Source organism: Cololabis saira, chromosome 9 (genome assembly GCF_033807715.1).
Source record: "Cololabis saira isolate AMF1-May2022 chromosome 9, fColSai1.1, whole genome shotgun sequence".
Taxonomy (NCBI): domain Eukaryota; kingdom Metazoa; phylum Chordata; class Actinopteri; order Beloniformes; family Belonidae; genus Cololabis; species Cololabis saira.
Window position 1 is genome coordinate 1,819,779 of NC_084595.1, and position 15,635 is coordinate 1,835,413.

A 15,635-nucleotide genomic window follows, 5' to 3' on the forward strand; every position below is an offset into this window, starting at 1 on the left:
CAATGACAGATCCGGCCTTTTTAATAAGTTTATTAATCCTGTTCCCTTCCCTCCAATGTCAGGCTGCCCCTAAAAACAACCGCATAAAAAAGGACACTTGCTAAAATGCCATTATAAAAACATTTAAAAGGGAACTGCTGATGTCAAATGATCTGAGTTTCCGTAAGAAAAATAATCTGGACTGGGCCTTAAAAGTAGCATTGTAGTTCATCTTCCAGTCCAGTTTACAATCCACATGCACACCAAGATATTTATATGAGGGTACAATCTCTATGGACTGTCCTTTAACCAAAATAGAGTCAGTTTCAGGTTTCTTCCTTCTCATGTCAATAACAAGTTCTTTTGTCTTGTCTACGTTAAAGAGCAAATTGCAGGTTAGGGTTTTTTCAAAAATTATACCTGACCTTATGTGAAAATGACTATGTGAGAAGTTAATGTAGGATTTAATATGTTTTACAAGACATAAGGGCAGAGGAAAAAATGGCTGATTTTAGCAAAGCTCCTAAAAACGCTTTTTTTTCCGAACACCACGTCATATGACGTAGCAGGAGGGAGACGTCTCCAAAGCTCTGCCCCATCTTACTGCGCAGTCGTAGGTTGTAGTCAGTCTGAGCGGTCGTGTAGAGTGAGTTGGTCTGTTTTCGGTTGTTATACATTGCATTTATTTATCATCATCGTCATGGTAAATTATTGTGTTTGTGCTGGTTGCACAAACTCCAACCTGTCAGGACATGGGTCCACCGTTTTCCAAACAGGAAAAAGAGCGGAGCTGTATTTCGTGCCTGGTAGCGTTTTGTACAGCGGAAGAGGTGGGACTTCACTTCGGCATCTCTTACAAAAAACGCCGTTGTATGTGGAGCTCTTTTTAAATCGGAGGATTATCACCCCAGCGATTTGATGGAGTTCAGGATGGGATGCGGATGCCAGGAACGGGTGAGACTCAATGGTGGCGCGGTTCCTTCAGTTCACACAGTGGCTTTATCAGGCCCACCATCAACAGCAGCTTCTGGTTCTTCTGGCGGGCTAAATGGTCACGGATCCGTCAGAGATTCAGCTTGACGTAAACGTCAACTGTGCACCGTAAGTATTGTTTTCTTACGTTTGCCAACTTCCAAATTAGTCAAAGTAATGATTTTAAATAATGAGACGTAACCATAGGCGGTGGGTGAATGAAATATTTGGTGGAGCTATATATAGGGAGGAATTCTCGCGGGCGCGCGGAAAGGGTTTGAGGTTTTTTTTCACCCAAAACAGTTGCGTAACAATGATTTGAGCATAATTTAACCAATATCTAAATCACTCGGTGCAGCAGGAATACCGGCAGTGCAGTCTCCTCCTCCTCCCGGGTCATCGCTGCTCATATGGCCGGCTGCACCATCAGGTGAGCCGGTGTTAGACACTGGGGGGGTCGCTGACGCGGTGGCTGAAAGCAGAGCGGTGCAGTCGCTCTCCTCCGACTCAAGGTCCGCAGACCAGGGGGGTGTGACTGGCTACTTTTCATTTTTTTTAACCAAAGCCTTGCTGAATTATCACCGCATTGTCACTAGGGGAGCGGAAGCAACAACACACAAAATACCTGGCATTGTATTTGGGGAGGCATAGCCTTCCCTAGCCTTCATTACCCGCCGCCCATGGACGTAACGTATGATACGTGTTCATAGCTGTAAGGCAACTTAGCTAGATTGTAAACACCCTCAGCTTATAAGGCATATTGGCTAACGTTAGCTAGCGTTAGCAATGCATTTTGCTAATATACTGTATGGTTTACAGATGAGAGGGCATAATTGGTAACCTAAGTTTGTTAACATTAGAACCCTGAAGTCTAGTTACAACTTGGTGACTTTGTTTGCACATCTAATACATTTTCAATTTATTTTCATGTGGTGTAATTTTGGTGTGTTATAAGGATTTGGAAGATACTACAGATGAACTTACAGTCTTTGCTGCAGTTCATGTAGACACAGAGGAAGAGGCCCTCTCTCCACTGGCTCCTCAACCATCTGTGCTTCACTTTGGCTCACAGTGTAACCTCAAGCCTTCTTATCGTTCATCAGGTAGTGTAACATTACTCTTACATCTAGAATTAGCTGTACATGCTACATTAAATTGTACAGGTGTTCATCTTAAAGTGGCCACTGAGTGTATAATGTTACACATTTATGTAAGGTATACCTCTTTATTTATTTTTTTATCCTAGCTGTCCAGGTACAGCCCAAGATGGTCAGTGTGGCAACTCAAACAGAAAGGTTTGAGAAACAAACATCAACTCCACTGGCCAGTCCTGTACACAGCGATGATGAATCCTCCTCTGTTATCATGGACCAAGCTGGTGATGTTTCATGGATCCCAGAGGAGGAAATGAGTGAATCATCTGACGAGGAACTGTCAAAAGAGCCACTTCATGAATCTCACCCTGACCTCAAGTAAGATGACTTCTTTTAATTAATTAGACTAGATAAATTATATGTCACCAAATTGTGTCATAGTCAGAAATAATAACTTATTCTTTTTTCAGTGCTGCTGACAAGTTTGTTGTGTGCCAAAGCCAGTTGATGTCCTTGTTTAATATTTGCCCTGCATGTTGTGTAGAAACCCAGGGACACATAGAGCAGCAGGAGGGCACTTATGTAAAAATAAAGCAATTAAGAGGATATTTGTGAATTCTGATAGAAATAGGACATTTATACCCTGTATGTTAATTTGTATTGATTTTGTTTTGATCTATTTATATACTTTATTATTTTTATGGTATAGACTGTTAATTTCTTCCCTTTCATATACTTCTTTTAGGTCTGTGCAACATGTGGGCATGAGCGTTATTGGCAGAACCAGCCAATGCTGCACCGAAACATGCCGGCCTGCAACCTTTTATTGAGTGGTGCCTTCCACTTTTCGGGTTGCATGGCTACACAGACTTTAAGAATGCTGAAGCTGTTTGGGCTTCAGTGCATGAGTGCTAGCACCTTCTTCCGCAATCAGCGACTTTACACCATTCCAACCATTGTGCAGGCTTGGAGAAATTAACAGGCTGGGATCATCAGAGATCTGAATGAGATGGGGGGTGGGCTGATCCTCTCTGGTGACTGCAGGTAGTACACTTCAGCTTGCTTGTATCATTGACATTTGTGTTGTGTATGACCCCTGTTAAATCAATTGTCTGCTATCACAGTTAGTAATATGACTGAATGTATTTTACAGAGCTCAGAGGTCCCAAGTGGCACCTGGTGTGAGCTAGAAGGTCTGAAGCGCAGCATAGTATTTCTGAAGGAGCAACAGATGAAAGTGTCAGCCCTCATCACTGACAGAAATCGGCAGGTAAAGACACGCAACAGCTAATATGTACACACACAAAATCTTGGCACTGACAATATTTACAACTAAAACTACATATTTTTATGATTAATGTGTCCCATGCTTTAGGTTGCTAAGTGGGTGCGGGAGGAGTTGTGTCCACAAGGAACAAGCCATTTCTTTGACATTTGGCATATTGGTAAAATTATGTATCTTGATAAAGGTAATTTTGTTTAGGTTGGCTGTTGTTTATTATTACATTTTCTTTTTTAACACAGTGTGTTTCTGTTCTGAAAAAGGTGTAGGGAAAACTCTGGATGCTGCTGCAAAGGAGAGGGACTGTGAGGACCTGAAGCTGTGGAAGCCAGCTGTTATTAACCACCTCTACTGGACTGCAGCTTCCACGCCTAATGGAGATCCAGATTTAATGGAGGCGAAGTGGAAAAGTATGATCAACCATGTTCAGGACATCCATGAACATGACACTCCTGCATTTCCCTGCGGTGCTCATCGACCTCTGGAGGGAGAAGCAAGGAACAAGGAGTGGCTGGAACCAGGTGTAACATACCACGAACAAGGTGTTATACAAATCCCACCTGATTGTGATCATACAATCATCTCTTATCATCAGACCAAATATATGTGTTTATACAGGATCAGCTGCAGCAGTTAAACTGGAGAGTGTAGCTACTAGAACAGCACTGGTGAAGTATGTTCGGCAGTTGTCCCCACAGCATCAGACCTTTTCTCTGGAGGCATTTCACTCATTTTACATCCTGCACTTTGTGCCAAAGCACACTGGGTTCTCCTTCCTTGGGATGTACAGCAGGTAAATATGTGATGATCAAAGAATGACTATGGCTAAAACCAGGGGTCACCAATCCTGGTCCTCGAGGGCCGGTGTCCTGCATGTTTTAAGAGTTTTCCCTGCTTTAACACACCTGATTCTGATTAATCATCATCATCAGCTTGTCATCCAGGGCTGCACAATTCTGTTAATGACACAGTCACTTGTATCATGGTGCAATGAAGCAGGGAAACATCTAAAACCTGCAGGGACACCGGCCCTCGAGGACCAGGATTGGTGACCCCTGGCTAAAACTAATGCAGTCTAACACAGTAGCCCAAACCAAAAAATTGGACACAACAAAACATTAGGGTATTAGGGTTGGGTGATGCCTATAGAATTGGCATATGACGATGTTCACAGTGAAATATTGCAATAGACAGTGATATTGTTAGTACTTATTTAGTTTTAATATTCTGTCCTGTCAATGGATAATGGCACTTTTTAGTCACAGGGTTGCTTCAACACACTTTACAAGAAAAATTAAGTTTTACAAATTTTCTATATGTTATTTTTACTTCTGGATTTATTTACATGTGTACAACTTGTGATGGACACATTCAACTTTTTCGACAGGCTTCTATTGGCAGCTCTGCATTTTAACAGCAATGGCAGCAGAGAAGCTGCTCGAACCAGTGATGGTGAGGTATGTTATGCGGTTCGCTACCCAAGTTTCTGCAAAGGTGGCTGGGTAGTCCGTCCTGTTAAGGAGAAGCCATCGTACGGTTAGCAGTTTCGATCAGTCCCTAAATATTTATTATGTGAGTCAATCCGAGTCAACAGTAATGACAATGACTGTGATATAAACATTGGTTTCCTTCCTCTAGCATATGCATCGGCCCTCATGGAGTCTCTGAGAGTGGAATACTCCAGGTAATCACAGGCTCTACGAGAGCACAGTGCTGTGCTGTTTTCATCTACACCTGCCCCCATTCCAGATCCTTCCAGAACGTCAACAAAGATGAGGCAGTTGGCATTCTGAACCCTGACTGAAAGACTTCCAACAGATTATTTCTATACAAATAGTCACATAACTGGCTTGAAACTGCCTTTTCCAGAATTTTAGATACAAATGGAAGGTTGGAAATTGGTCTATAATTAGCTAAGGTGTCTGGGTCAAGAGAAGGTTTTTTAAGTAAAATGGTAAATGGCTTACACTTATATAGCACTTTCCAGCTGTACTCCTACAGCCCCAAAGCGCTTTACACTGCAAACATTCACCCACACACGCACACATTCACGACAACCGGGAGCAACCGGGGGATTCAGTGTCTTGCCCAAGGACACTTTGGTGGACACAGGTGGAACTAGGGTTCGAACCACTGCCCTTCAGGTTCATGGGCAAACGCTCAACCAACTGAGCCACCTTTCCCTAGAAGTAAAGGTTTAATTACTGCAACTTTGAAAGCCTGTGGTACATATCCTAAGTTTAGGGATAAGTGGATCTGGTCCAGTATTGTCGCACCAATAAGATAAAAAAAACATTTTTGAATAGTTGAGTCGATGTCGAGCCAATGACAAGTAGTGCAAACCGTCTCAAAACCTGGTCACTGAAAAGTCTTCATCATATCCTCATTAAACGCTGCACACGTCATTGCATCAGGGTGTGTTGAAGCAGGAAACATCTAAAACATGCAGGACAGCAAACCCGAGGACCAGGTTTGTTATGAAGCTATAAATAGCCCCAGTCACCTGCCCTGTAAGAGCCTGCTAAACCCCTAAACCTACGCCCACATTTTATTTAGGGATTTTACTTCTGCTTCAATTAAAATTACATTAATTGAATTTCCCTTTGGGGGTCAATAACGTGTCTGTCTGTCTGTCTGTCTGTCTGTCTGTCTGTCTGTCTGTCTGTCTGTCTGTCTGTCTAAAAGGACTGTACTTTCCTGAGGTCAGCACATCTCTCCAGGGGTGTGATGATCACCTTGATATTGATCCAAAAAACTAACAAAAACACAGGAGATGAAGACTGTTGTGCTTCTATAATGAAACATGGATTATTCAAGCTGCAGCTATCTCGATGCACCTGTTCTACAGGAATGAGCTTGTGCTCTTGGTTGTTCATGAGTCATCAGTCTTACAGCAGTAACTTCATTACTGGAACTCTGCCATATTGAGGCATCTCCATCCTTACAGGAATGTTCAATGACTTATCCAGAACTACTTTATTAGTATGTAATTATTTTTATGTTTTAGTCATTTCTATCTTCTCCAAGGTGCAAAGTTTTAAAATGTGGTTTACAAGACATTACAGTTGTCAGTTTTATTTCATAAAAGTTCGCATATTGGGGGGCTGGGGGGGGGGGGCTCTCTGGGGAGTCGCCACGGTGTAAAGAAATGATACTTGACTCCGGATTTTATTGTTACAAACTATTAATATAATGGCCAGTCGAAAACGATATTTCCAAGGGCAAATTTTAAATTTAAAAATAAATAAATAAAACAAAACATTTATAAAAATAATGAACGATAATTCCTGTATGGAATTTTCTGGGTCTTTTGTGAAACAGCTCTAAGACTGTTCTATGGAAATCCTTCAACAGGTGTCTCGTTGATGCTCAGCAGCATCAGATGCAGGGTGACCAACCTGCAGCCTGTTTCTCAAGTCAGGCTTCTCCTACACATTAACAATGATGAGATTGTTTCTCAATTGTTTCTCTGCTGCAATATTATCCAGTTCATATTTTCGTTGCTGGATTATTTGCTCGTGGGCCACCTGGAGAAGCACAGCTTTCAAGTTCTCTTGTGTTGGTACTGTTCTTACTCCCATGTGATCCATAAGATCAATAAGCTCATTTTCATTTGTCAGCAGCACACAACAGTCATGTGGAAGCAGCAGCGGGATGACCAGAAAAGAGAAAAAAGGGGGGCCGGCACAAGAAACTACAGGAACGATGGACAAAAACGATAGCTATGAGATATTTATAATAAATAAAAATGGTAATGGAGAAGAGAGGCAGGGAAAAGGAGAGGAGAAGAAGGGTGAGAGGCACCGCCCAGCGGATCATGTCCCCCCTGCAGCATAAGCCTATAGCAGCATATCTACCACCAAGCTATATTTGAGACTAACTATTATAGTCTTGTTCTATAGCTGCAACTATGACTACTGACTCTAACACACTAGAGTTTACACTACCTAGAGATTTACCAACACCAGCTAGAGGTTTACTAAACACTAACTATAGGCTTTACTAAACAGAAAGGTTTTAAGTTTAGTTTTAAAGGTGGAGGTGGTGTCAGCCTCCTTCACCCAGATTGGAAGTTGGTTCCAAAGTAATGGTGCCTGATAGCAGAATGCCCGCCCTCCAAATCTACATTTAGATACTCTAGGAACTACGAGTAAACCTGCACCCTGGGAGCGGAGAGCCCTGCCAGGAACATAAGGCACTATCAAATCTTGTAAATACTGCGGAGCTAAGCCGTTTTGGGCTTTATATGCAAGTAATAAAATTTTAAATTGAATTCTGAATTTTACAGGTAGCCAATGGAGCGACGCTAACACTGGAGAGACGTGGTCTCTCCTGCTGATTCCTGTCAGTACTCGTGCTGCTGCATTCTGGATCAGCTGGAGCCTATTCAGCAAATTACTTGGACATCCTGCTAACAACACATTACAGTAATCTAGTCTAGAAGATACAAACGCATGAACTAGTTTTTCTGCATCACTCTGCGAGAGGATTTTCCTAATTTTTGCAATATTACGGAGATGGAAAAACGCTATTTTACAAACCTGATTAACATATGGTTTAAACGACAAATCCTGATCAATAACAACACCAAGGTTTCTCACAGTTGCACTGGAAGCCATCGCAACACCATCTAATCCCTTCCTAAGATGCTCTGGACCAAAAATGATAACCTCTGTTTTATCTGAATTTAGAAGCAAGACATTTCTGGACATCCATTCCTTGATGTCCCTAAGACATGCCTGAAGTTTAACTAACGGTTCTGTTTCGTCCGGCTTCATAGACAAATAGAGCTGCGTATCATCAGCATAAGAATGAAAGTGTATGCCGTGATTCTGGATTATACTTCCCAACGGCTGCATGTATAAACTGAACAAGATTGGCCCTAGCACTGAACCCTGCGGAACACCATAACAGACCCTTGACTGTTCTGAAGAAACCTCATGTACATGAACAAACTGGAACCTGTCAGATAGATATGATTTAAACCAACATAGAGCTGTCCCTTTAATCCCAACAACATGCTCTAACCTGTGCAGTAAAATGCTGATCTACAGTGTCAAAAGCAGCACTGAGGTCCAGTAGAACCAGTATGGACACTAATCCCTTATCTGAGGTCCAGTAGAACCAGTATGGACACTAATCCCTTATCTGAGGTCCAGTAGAACCAGTATGGACACTAATCCCTTATCTGAGGTCCAGTAGAACCAGTATGGACACTAGTCCCTTATCTGAGGTCCAGTAGAACCAGTATGGACACTAATCCCTTATCTGAGGTCCAGTAGAACCAGTATGGACACTAATCCCTTATCTGAGGTCCAGTAGAACCAGTATGGACACTAATCCCTTATCTGAGGTCCAGTAGAACCAGTATGGACACTAATCCCTTATTTGAGGTCCAGTAGAACCAGTATGGACACTAGTCCCTTATCTGAGGTCCAGTAGAACCAGTATGGAAACTAATCCCTTATCTGAGGTCCAGTAGAACCAGTATGGACACTAATCCCTTATCTGAGGTCCAGTAGAACCAGTATGGACACTAATCCCTTATCTGAGGTCCAGTAGAACCAGTATGGACACTAATCCCTTATCTGAGGTCCAGTAGAACCAGTATGGACACTAATCCCTTATCTGAGGCCATGAGAAGGTCATTCGTGACTCGAACCAGTGCTGTCTCTGTGCCATGATGCATTCTGAACCCTGACTGAAAGACTTCAAACAGATCATTTCTATACAAATAGTCACATAACTGGCTTGAAACTGCCTTTTCCAGAATTTTAGATACAAATGGAAGGTTAGAAATTGGTCTATAATTAGCTAAGGTGTCTGGGTCAAGAGAAGGTTTTTTAAGTAAAATGCTTTTCATAGACTTTAGTTCAGCATTCAATACCATAATCCCACAACAACTCATCTGCAAACTGGACCAGCTGGGGCTCAACGCCTCCCTCTGTAACTGGATACTGGACTTCCTCAGCGAGAGGCCACAAGCAGTCAGAGTCGGCAACAACACCTCGAGCAGCATCACACTCAGCACAAGGGCCCCACAAGGCTGCGTGCTCAGTCCCCTGCTCTTCACCCTGCTGACTCACGACTGCACACCAACCTTCAACACCAATCACATGGTGAAGTTTGCGGACGACACAACTCTGGTGGGTCTCATCACCAAGAACGACGAGACCCACTACAGGAAGGAGGTCAACCTTCTGACCACGTGGTGCAGAGACAACAACCTCCTGCTTAATGTCAGCAAAACTAAGGAGATCGTGGTCGACTTCGGTAGAGGCCACACTGAACTCCCACCACTGACCATCGATGGTGCTGCTGTGGAGCGGGTCAGCGGAACCAAATTCCTGGGGGTGCACATCAGTGAGGACCTCTCCTGGGCCACTAACTCTGCATCACTGGCAAAGAAAGCCCAGCGGCGCCTTTACTTCCTCCGCAAGCTCAAGAGAGCGAGAGCTCCCACACCCATCCTGAAACCTTCTTCCATGGGCACCATTGAAAGCATCCTGTCCAGCTGCACCACTGTGTGGGGCGGTAGCTGCATCACTGTGTGGGGCGGTAGCTGCATCACTGTGTGGGGCGGTAGCTGCATCACTGTGTGGGGCGGTAGCTGCATCACTGTGTGGGGCGGTAGCTGTACTGAATACAGCAGGAAAGCACTGCAACGCATAGTGAACACAGCTGCGAAGATCATAGGTGCCCCACTCCCCTCCTTGAAGGACATTTACGCCACCCGCCTCACCCGGAAAGCCATCTCCATTGTGAGCGACACCAGCCACCCCGCACACAGTCTGTTCAGCCTCCTACCCTCAGGTAGAAGGTACAGGAGCCTCCGTTGCCCCAAAAGCCCCCCCCCCCCCCCCCCATGAACACTCAGGACTACGAAACAACTGCCTCTTTTAATATCACCACTGTTCACTTTAAATTCACTTAATTTACTGCTCACTGTTTTTTTAACATACATTTATAAAACTGTTTTTACATACTGCATAAAAAATCTTATCTGTTGTGCCTGTGCATGCGCACTTTATATGTTTCACCGAGGGAAGTGGGAAACGTCCTCTCGATTCCTTGTATGTCTGACATGTGAAGAAACGACAATAAAGCTACTTTGACTTTGACTTTGACTTTGACTACTGACGCTGAAGAATCAGAGATGGAGTTCTTTGAAAGATAAGACCTATTTTGTGATTAAATGTGTGTAATTAATCAAAAGTGGGGAGTGTTGTGGAAAAACTCAAACATTGTATTTTTCTAACAGGGTGTCGGCAGCTGTGGGGAGCAGGATGGTGGTGGGGGGGATCAACAGCCGTGTAAATGTGTCTGTAGATGCCGAAAGGACTACGCCTCTTGTGTAATGTGATCCTTCTCTAGGAGAACTGGCACCTACGTGTCGGATGCAGGAGGCCACAATTTCCATTGAATGATCTGTCAGGTTTCATCCAATGATCTGTTAGGTTTCATCCAATGATCTGTCAGGTTTCATCCAATGATCTGTCAGGTTTCATCCAATGATCTGTTAGGTTTCATCCAATGATCTGTCAGGTTTCATCCAATGATCTTGTCAGGTTTTATCCAATGATCTGTCAGGTTTCATCCAATGATTCGTCAGGTCTCATCCAATGATTCGTCAGGTCTCATCCAATGATTCGTCAGGTCTCGTCCAATGATCTGTCAGGTTTCATCCAATGATTCGTCAGGTTTCATCCAATGATCTGTCAGGTTTTATCCAATGACCTGTCAGGTCTGACCAATTCCTATAAAAGAAGTCAGACAACACAACGTCAGACTCACCGTCCAGCCTGCAGGCTGCACATCGACTCTCCTGGTGCACCAGTTAAAATAAACTTTGGTAATCTGGAGCTCACTGGGGTTGTAGTTTTGTTAAGGATCTGGGGCCTCATCTATAAAGCTTGCTTGCGCACAAAAAGTGCCTGAAAGATGCGCAAGCCACCTTCAACGCAAAGGCTGGGATCTAAAAAGAAAAAACTAACCGAAAAATCTGCGTATCCCTACGGCAACCCCGACCCTTCCGTAGGAACATACTTAAAATCTGGGGAACTGGCGAGGCAGACGGTGAGGTGGTGAAATGAAGCCAGATTCATGTCATACTCTTAATAATATCATCACATATCAGACTTATAATATAATAGCGCTGATCGTGTCCCTCTGTGTTTGAAGCTCAGCGTCAGTCAGGACGCTCAGCTGCTGCTGGAGCTGCAGGCGCGGTGAGTGGGCTCGCCACCCATTCCTTGAAATACGGAATTGTTACGTAATTGGAAATTAAAATTTATATAAAAACAGTTTATTCCGTATTTCACAATCGTCCTATGCACGTCTGTCACACACGCACACACTAGTTAAGCCTAATTATGCCTGAATAATGGTTCCACGTTAAATTGACGCAGAGCCTACACATAGGTTACGCAGCCCTGTATGGTGCACGGGCCACATAACCTACGCCGTATGCTCTGCATCGATTTAACGCGGAACCATCAATCAGCCCTGAGCAGCACAGAGGGGAGAGGAGGAGGGGAAGCGGGGGATCCCGTCCCGTCTTCGCACAGTGTCTTGATGATTTGCAATTACAGGCTGAGCCTACCGTTAGTTCTTAAACTGTAAAAAAAAAAGGGGGGGGGGGGGGGGGGGGGGCAAAAGCATGAGTTTGAAAAGTGGGGGGGGACATGTCCCCCCATGTTCCGAGTGGAAATTGCGCCCTTGCGCCTCATTGCGTTTTATTTTCACTCGCTTTATTTTATACTATTTATATACTATTTATACTTTTACTGTGACCACCAAATAATGTCGTTTTCCTGTCCTCCACCTCATCCTCAAAATTTCGATCTCAGTCTCCGTGAAATTCAGTGGCACGGTGGCTCGACACGTCTCATCATGCGTCTCATTCACCCTGACGCCAAACAGGCTGCAGGAGCCACTGCACATGCTCAGCAGGCTCATTCCTATGCAAATACTACTTTGCATTGCCCTTTTAAGGTAAAAAGTGGGCGTGTAGAGGACGGGATATGAGGTGGATTCAGCTGCGCAGCCTTCCAGCTGGACTGTGATTTATAAAGCGAACATTGCGTGCAAGTGTGCGTGCACGCGGTTTTATAGATCCAGATTTTTTTTTGCGCCCGCCATTTTCGGCTTTTGGGTGTACGTGCACTTTTAGTATGAATCCTACGCACTCCATTTTAAATGAGGCCCCAGTACTTTGTGCAAATTTATAAATGTAAATATATTATAAATGTATAAATGTCCACAACACTGGGAACAGGGGGGGTCTGTGCTGCTGCAGCAGATGTGTCTTCTTCAGAACTTAACGCTTGTTAAGCTTGCAGATGTACTTTAAATGGCTTTCTGTAGTATTTTTGTTACAACTAAAGGCTGTTATAGTAAATGAGTGCTACTGCCATGTGCACTGTTACACATGGCACAAAATTACTTTTTTTCTGGGAGAACATGACGCATAAGGCGGGCCCCAGAGAAAAAATAGCCTGGGGGCCCATGACTACTCATCCTCCTCTGCCTGTATGCCTTTATTTTGTTTTGCCCGTTTATGAAACTACATGCTTTTGTTTTGGCGCTCTCTTGGCGGAAGTGAGGTTGGTACATTAGAAAGGGTTAGGGTTAGGGTTAGGGTTATTCTCTGAAGAGAATCAAGACCTTCCTCAGGAACATAACGGCACCGATTCGTCTTAATGCATCGGCCCTGCTCTCTATGGAGAAGAAACTGGTCATAAAAAGTTCACACAAAATGTATGTACAAGAAATAAAACACTGCATGTCATTATAATGTTGCTATTGTTGATTTCATTTATTCAAATACAGAAGTGATACTTTAGTACATCATTTTCCTGCTTTTTGGTATATGTCTAATTTGCAGTTTGGTATAAACCCCCTGGAGAAAACTACACCGGCTTCCACTGAAATACATGAATATCTGAGAAGTTTCTAAGATGATGGAAATCAGAAACAAACTGATCTGAAACTATTTACATCTTCATCTTCTCCATCATCATCATCATCATCATCATCATCATCATCATCATCATCATCATCATCACCATCACCATCATCATCATCATCATCATCATCTTCATCACGGTCCAGTCAGAGTCTGTCCACACAAACTGGTTCTGCTTCAACTCTGAGGACGATCAGGACACGACTCATCCGTCCTGGACACTCATCATTTCCACCTGTAGAGGAAGAAGAAATAAGAGGAGAGTGGTTACGTGATGTCGTCACCCTGAGCAGTCGTCCGTTGCTGAGCTCCCGCTGCTTCTGAGCTATATGTCGCTATTAACCTCATTTAAAAAAATTACAACCTCACAAAAACTTACTTAAAACCATCCAGACAACACGCCGAACACAAAAAGCCTCCGAACCCGCGGTAAATATGTCTGCTGAGGAACCAGAACCGAACCAGACCGCGGCAGCTGGCGAGGATGCCAACGTCACTACACCTGCTGTAGACAACGAAGCCCTCGCTATGGAAATATCACAATATGTCGCTGAGAGAATATCAACGATGATGGAGAAGAAGTTTGGAGATCTCTCAGCCACATTGGAAAATATTACTACACGACTGGAGTCCAACACAAAACGTATCACCGAAGCTGAGAGTCGCGTCTCGGACGTGGAGGACAACATGTCGACCATGGAGTCCAGGCTGAAAGGACTGGAGACTAAAGTGTGCGCCCTGACTGAGAGGAGCATTGATATTGAGGGACGCAGCCGCAGGGACAACATTTTAATCTTCAACCTCAAAGAAAACGCGGAGGGGCGACAGCCAGTTACGTTCTTTGAGAAATGGCTGCCTACACTGCTGAACCTGGAGTCCAAGCGGGGCATCATTAAAATTGACCGTGCCCACAGGTCCCTCGGCCCGCCAAAGCCGAACCGGCCCTGCGCAGTGATTATCAAGTTGCACAACCCGAGGGATAAGATGAGGATCCTCGCCGCAGCCAGGGAGAAAGGTCCGCTGACGCATGAGGGACAGACCATATTCATCCGACAAGATCTGGCTAGTGGAGTCAAGGAAATGAGACGTGCGTTTAACGGAGTGTGCCAACGACTTATTGACATGAACATACGGTTTTCCATGCGCTTCCCCGCTACCCTGAGTTTCTCCCACGGAGGAAAAAGTCACTCTTTTCACTCACCGCAGGATGCGCTTGCCCACGTGGAAGGACTGAGCTGAGCTGGAGGTGATGTAAAATACGCGTGTTTTGCTTATTGCAGGCATGGTCAGATCTTTCATAATTTGTGAGAAGGTGTGTTAGATAAACTTTGGTGTGGTTAATTTAATGTGTAATTTAAGGTGTTCTGGGGATTCTTTAACTGGGTGGTTGCTGGGATTTCATCGTTTGGGGATGAATACTTTGTTCATGATGTTCAGTCATGTTTATTTACTTATGCCATCATATATCCGAAGCCTTCCATAAGATATTCCATGGAGCTGTCCTTTTCTCAGCCTGTTTGTGGTAAAAACACTGAGCCCCTCTGCCCTGTCACAAAGCTCTCTGCTAGATTACTCAACATTTTACGTCTTATCTCTATTATGCTATGAGTGATCTCAAAATAGTTTCCCTTAATGTTAAGGGATTCAATAATGTTATTAAAAGGCAAAAGATCCTTGCTTTTCTGAAAAAGGAGAAAACACAAATAGCCTTACTGTTTGAAACTCACTTAAACGATTTGGAACATCTCAAATTAAGCAGGTCCTGGGTGGGCCAGGTGTTTTACTCATCCTACAACACAAATAGTAGAGGTGTAGCCATATTGATCCACCGTAGTCTCCCGTTTACCTTAGAGAAAACCATAAAAGATAATGATGGTCGTTATATCCTTATCTCAGGCTATCTTTACGGGGAACAGATACTCATTGGTTGCATATATGGCCCAAATTCATACGACTCTGCCTTTTTCCCTAAGCTTTTATCTAAGGTCTCATCAGTATCGACCCCATATGTTGTATTAGGGGGCGACTTCAATTGTGTGCCTGACCCAAGCCTTGACCAGTCCCCACCTAAACCTAGCCCAATCCCTCGGAAGAGCCTCAGACTAAAAGAGTTCTGCCATGATTTAGAACTGTTTGACACTTGGAGAATGACCAATCCCAGGGAAAGAGATTTCACCTTTTTCTCCAATCCCCACCAGACATTTTCGAGAATCGATTTCTTTCTGTCATCCAGAGTGGTTTTGGATAGGGTAAAGGAGTGCTCAATTGGCATATGCTCACTCTCTGACCACTCTCATGTAAGTTTGAGCATTTGTCCTCCTTATACTGACCCCTCCTCTCG